This window comes from Balaenoptera ricei, chromosome 11 (assembly GCF_028023285.1).
Source record: "Balaenoptera ricei isolate mBalRic1 chromosome 11, mBalRic1.hap2, whole genome shotgun sequence".
Lineage (NCBI taxonomy): Eukaryota > Metazoa > Chordata > Mammalia > Artiodactyla > Balaenopteridae > Balaenoptera > Balaenoptera ricei.
The window spans coordinates 100474674-100480673 of NC_082649.1; the positions used below are offsets into that span (position 1 = coordinate 100474674).

A 6000-nucleotide genomic window follows, 5' to 3' on the forward strand; every position below is an offset into this window, starting at 1 on the left:
TAAGGCCAGCTTGGAACTGGAAACCCGAGGACGGGGTTTGAGATCTGGCTTCATCAATGAGTAACCACCTTATGGGGAAAGGAAGCTGGTATTTATAGAGCCATATTACAGGCTTGCTGTGAAGAAGATTGAAAGACACGAAGATACGTGAAAAGTTATGTAAGTTACAAGATGATGATGGTGGTTAACAGTAACATCTGTGTGCCAGGCACTGTTCTAAAAATCACTTATCTTAATTCCTCTTATTCCTCACAAAAGCACCCATGAGGTAGGCATGGTATCCTGTTTTACAGATAAGGAAACAGAGAGCTGAAGCCCCTCACTCATCCAGGATCACAGAGACAGGATTAGAAAAGTGATGGCACAAGGATTGCGGGGCAAGCAGGCTGGCTCAAACGGAGATGCTATTGTGTACACTTGGGCTGTTTTCTCTCTAAATGTGGATTGATTTTCTCTCTAAATGTGGATTGAACAGTTGTTGTTTGCTCCTTCTAAAGAACTTTCGATTCTTCAGAACTGGTATTAATCTTGGGGGAGAGAGGAGTTCCTTCTTGGCCCAAATCATAAACGTTCACTCACTCTGGTTCATTGTTGTTGTGCATTGAGTTGTGTCCTCCCCAAAGATACGCTGGAGTCCTAACCCTGGCACCTGTAAACGTGACCTTATTTGGAAATAGGGTCTTTGCAGATGTGATCAAGTTTAGATGAGGTCATCCTCAATGAGGGTGGGCTCTACTCTAAAATGACTGTTGTCCTTATAAGGAGAGAGAGATTTGAAAATAGAGACAGACAGAGGCCGGGCAGCCGTGTGAAGACAGAGGCAGTAATGTAGTGAGTAATGTAGTTACAGGCTAAGGGACAACAAAGACTGGCAACCATCAGAAGCTTCCCGACAGGCTTCAGAAGGAGTGTGGCCCTGCTGACCCCTTGACTGCAGACTACTAGCCTCCAGAACTGTGAGAGGATAGATTTCTGTTGTTTCAAGTGTCCCGGTTTGTGCTAATTTGTTACGGCAGCCCTAGGAAACTGATACAATAGTGTATTGAGCACATACTGCTACAGGCACCCTGGGGATATGACGTTAAGTGAGACAGGAACTCAGACCCTACCATGTTCAGTTTGGTGGATCTGGCTTAGTCCTAACTCTACTCTAGGAAGAAATAAACAATAATAAGTAGTAGCTCAAGTGGCAGGAGACACGAATTCTAGGTCTAGTTCAGACCCCTCAAAATGCTGTGTGACCCTGAAGAAGTTGCTTTCCCTCTCTGGACCTATCTTTTCACTTTTTCTGTGAAATCAAGGAGTTGGCCCAGATACTCTTCAAGGGATATCCTAGCTCTAAAGTTCTATGACCTGCTGGGGTGAGGACAGGTGGGAAGGGGCAGAGAAAGCATGGACAGTCTCCCATGCTCCTGTCCGCCACCTCCTTTATGGAGCTCATGCGCTCTGCCTGCCCTAATCACCCCAGGGCCAGATACCAGACAACTAGGGACAGTCCCTATGCCCCAGAGCTCGCTGAAATTATTCTAACTAGCCAAACCTAAACCTGCTTACCCTGCCTCTCCTGTTCCTTCCCGTGGAAACCACAATAAAGGCTGCTGTGGGTGTTTTTTCTCTGCTCCCTCGGCCTCCTGACTGACCCTGGTGCTTCCCTGTGTGGCCTCCCATGGCGTGGTGTGCCCCCTCCTCTTGGGAACTGTGAGTCACAAACTGTCTTTTCAATAGCAGTCATCTCCTGATCTATTGGCCTTACCGTACCTGAATCACATAAAATCTACATTTTCAAACAGGGATGATATTGCCTACCGCATAGGATTGTCATGAAGAATAAAGTAGATAAACATGCAAAATGGTCTCACGCAGCATCTGGCATATGGCAGGGGCTTTAGAAATGTCACTTTCTTTTCTCTCTCCCCTAGCTCTATCTTTTCCCCTCTGTCTTCCTACCCCCATCTCTCTCTTCCTCTCTCCCTCCCATGACTGGCTATATAATTTGTGGGACCCAATGCAAAATGAAAATTTGGGGTCCCCTGTTCAAAAAGTATTAAGAATTTCAATATGGCAACCACAGAGAATTAAATCAAGTGTAGGGCCATTCTCAGCACAGGGCCCCGCCTCACTCACAGGTCACACGCCCACAGAGCTGGCCCTGCTCCTTCCTCCTTCCCTGCCTTCCATCAAGTTCTCTTCTGCTTCTCAAATCTTTCTAGCCTGATTTTTCAATCTCAAGGCCCCAATTTGACCCCCTTTGTTCTTGTTCTCTACTGATGGATTCAAATTTTTAGGTACCATACAGCTAATAATTCCACTCCATTGGTGGGGATAGGAAAGGAGGCCAGTCTGAATTAATGAAAAATCTAAGAAATAAGACTTCACTAGAGAAATACAGTTTTATCATTGACACTTGCAGATTTATACGGTGACAGAGGTGACATGGAGAGGAGGGAAGAGAAGAGGAAGTTAGAGTTTTGGGATGTGATTTAACAAATAGAAAAGATTTAACTTGTAATGAGCACATTCCTTATTTGCAAATAATGCTACTAAACACTCTCTCCCTTAAGTAGGTTAATATTTCTCTTGTCAGCAATCACTTTGCCTGGTGAAACACTTTTACTGCTAAAGATGATGGTAAAATTCTTCTGCAGTGATTCTATGTAACGAAACAATTTCCCTGAAATTGTTCCATAGTATAGATCAGGTTATAAATTCTTTTCAAAGGGAAATCTAGTACAACAAATTGTCTCTCTACACCCTGCTTCTACAACAGTCACATCTTCAGAGCATCCTTCTAAAATTCCACAGCACACCAGTCTCGGACTTAATCTCCACTGGCTCTGCTGTTTCAGATCTAACGCTCGTCCTGTCACAGTTAGACCCAGACCCATCTTGGGGTGGTAGCTCCAAACAGTTTACATACCCCACACCTTCAAGCCTTAGCAACCTGGGCCTGGATGCCCTCCTCTCAACTGTATAGTCTATCAAAATCCTAACTCATGTTTCAAGGTCCAGCTCAAAGGTCCTCTCCTCCAGGAAGCTGCCTCTGACTTTTCCAGGCAGAACCTGTGCCTCTGTCTGCCCCTGTGGCACATCTATTACAGCATCTGTGTTCCTAACAGTCGTTTGTGAGACTCTTTGAGAGAGAGTGAGAGCGCCCGTGGGCCCTGGGTCTTGTCCATCTCTGGGGAGGCAGGGCGGCCCAGCAGTTAAGTAGCAGAGGTGGTCCCAGCCCCACCACTAACCAGCTGCATGCAGATGGTAACAGCAGCTTCACAGCCCCAGGAGGATTAAATCAAATGATAACCTGAAAGTGCTTAACGGAGCCTGGCAGAAAGCAAGCTCAAAAAACATTAACAATTCTCCGCGAACACTGGTGTATAAACACGAGGTCACAGGATGGCCACGCATCCCAGTTTGGCTGGACAGTCCTGGTTTATGTCTGTGGTCTTGGTGTTATTAATAATGCCCGCTCTTGTTCTCAAAAGTGTCTTGGTTTGGATGGCGAATTGTATGGTCACCCTAGACAGCTGGGACCAGATCTGTTTTATTTACCAATGTCTCCCTGGCACATCAAACAGTGCTTAGCACATATTAAGTACTTAATAAAAATTTATCAAATGAATGAATGTGTCTCCAGGACCCAGCAGGTACCTGGCACCTGGTAGGAGCTTCATAACTACAAGACATGGCTGATTTCACAGTTATTTCCGAGCACCTCTTGACTCAAAGAAGGCATGAATCAAGGCTTGGAGAATGAATGGATGAATGAATGAATGAGTTCCCCCCGCCCCATCTCCTCTGTTGTCAATAGTACCTTTGAGAGAAGGAATGGCATCTCACAGAGGTAGGGAGAAGAGTGGGTCAGGTGGGGAAGGTGAGGCTGATGCTCCCCCATGAGACTGTGGGGAGAGGGGGGAATCTTCCTGGGGCTGCAGCAAGGTCCTCTCTTCATTTCCCAGTTAGAAATTAGGGATTGTTCTCCCCATGGAAGCAGCAAGAAACCACAGCCTACATTAGCCGAACCAGTAGGTCCAGAGGGCGCTTGAGGGTCTGGGACCCTTGCCACCACTGAACATTCCAGACAGGGCACAGGGGTTCAGGGTTCTAGCAGGTGCTGTTCCCCAGCAGCTCACACAGCCACAGCGGAGAGCCCACCTAAATCTACGTGCCAGAAGCAGGAGGGAGAGGATGGGAATGGTTTCTTCCCTTCCAGGCCCAGAAAGGAAATTTCACACGTTGGCAGCCAAAAATTTTTGCACACAGACCGTGTACTAGGCATGACAGTAAGAACTTTAAGAATATTAACCCAGCCATCAGAACAGCCCTGTGAGGTAGCTACCCCCATTTTACACATGGGGAAAGTGAGTCAGAGGGGAAATGACTTGTCAGAGGTCACACAGCTAGTAAGAGACAGAGCCCAGATCCCCCAGGTGTAGGAACCAAACAGGAGTCCTCTCCATCCCTCCCCAACCCACTATAAGAAAGCCCAGTTCTTGCTCCTTCTTGGGGTTGGCTGTGTGACCTTGAGGCTGGCTCACCCTCTCTGGGCCTCACTTCCCTTTTCCAAGACTAACGATCCAGGATGCTAAGACACACCCGATGGCCAGACATAGTTTCTCCGGAGACCACAGCGCTTCAGAATGACCATGCCCTTGGGAGAGTCCAGGTGTGCAGAAACATACTGACCCACTTTGGGGACCTAGGGGGGTACCTGCCTGAGCCCACTTTCTCAAGGACCCTTTGACGCTGGGCTGAAAAATCAAGCTTCGGATCTGAGAGTCCAACTGAGTGTGCGGCTTTGGAGCTCTTGTGTCACCAGGTAGGGGACTCCTGGTGCTTGGGGAAGGGCTGCGGGCAGGGAGAGGGGCGCCAGGAAAAGGCAATGCCGAGATGCAGAGAGCACCCGGCAGAGGGTCCTGGAGCGCTTCAGCCCTTAGAAGCCCGGAAACCGCCTTTGCGGAGGAGAGAAGCCCCCAGCCATGGGTCAGCGTCCACAGCTCTGCTCACGTCCCTAGACTGCAGGAATCAGGGCCTGGAGAAAGGGGACCCCCAATACTGGGGGGGAAGCCTGGCAGAGGAGCCAGCTGGGAAGGAAGAAATTGGGGGATTCTAGTGCCCTAAAGGCCCCCCCACCCCCGCTCCGGGGCTGTTCGGAGCCCCTGAAAGTTTGCGCGCGGCAGGCACACGGCGCGCCCCCTCCCCGCGCCCGCAGGCGCCGGGTCCACAGGCGCCCACCCCGGCCCGCCCCGCCCGCGCCCGGTGCCCGCTCAAGGTCACCGCTGACAAGGCGCCTGCCTCCGCGGGGCGAGGGGACCCAGGACGCGCTCCGGCTCGGGCTCTGGCCCGGTAGGGGTCCCGGGGCCGAGCGCCCGTGGAAGGGAAGCCGGCCGGGAGGGAGATAGAGACCAAAGAAGAGAGGAGGAGGCCCAGAGCCCCGGGCCCGGCCGCCCCCGCCTCACCTGCGCCGGCTCCGCGAGTGAGATGCTGCCGCTGCCGCTGCCGCTGCCGCTGCCGCCGCCACTGGTGCGCGCCCGGCCCGGCCCGGCCCGGCCCCGCTGAGGCTGCGGCTCCTGTGCCGCGGCTGCCCCGCGCTCGCCTCGCCCCGCGGCCCCGCCGCCGCCCGCCTGCCTCCCTCCCTCCACCGTCGCCTCTGCCACCGCTGCACTGCGCTCTGCCCGCCTCCCTCCCTTCCTCCCTCCCCTCCCGCTCCCTCCTCCCCCGCGCGCTCCCCCTCGGCCCTCCGCAAACTCTGCACGGAGAGCGCCCTGCCGGACCGGAGCTCGCTGTCCAGCCCAAGCCCTCCCCCACGCGCACGTGCTGGGTGTCCCGGGGAGGGGTCTCTGGCCTCTCCCAGGGCTCCGTCTGCGGGTACCTCCATCGGCACCAGCCCCTTACCCCACGCCCCCGGCCCCCCACCATCAGCTTGGCCCTTGGAGGCATCCCTTCTCTCCCTTCCCCTTGGGTCAGGGTGTCCCAACCCTCCCTTCCCAACACACCTGGAAC

The 6000-nt window shown here is 52.4% G+C and overlaps 1 protein-coding gene across 4 annotated transcripts in view; it reads right to left on the bottom strand.

Moving 5' to 3' along the window:
• The window catches only part of ATP2B2 (ATPase plasma membrane Ca2+ transporting 2), a 352425-nt gene extending 346882 nt beyond the window's left edge, over positions 1-5543 (bottom strand). For 3 of the 4 annotated variants that reach the window (XM_059940372.1, XM_059940370.1, XM_059940375.1), the window contains exon 1: positions 5457-5543. The gene's annotated coding sequence lies outside the window, so the exon portion shown is untranslated. The remainder of the gene's footprint in view (positions 1-5456) is intronic. The other variant, XM_059940371.1, reaches the window with a different exon arrangement.
• Positions 5544-6000: the final 457 nt, after the last annotated feature.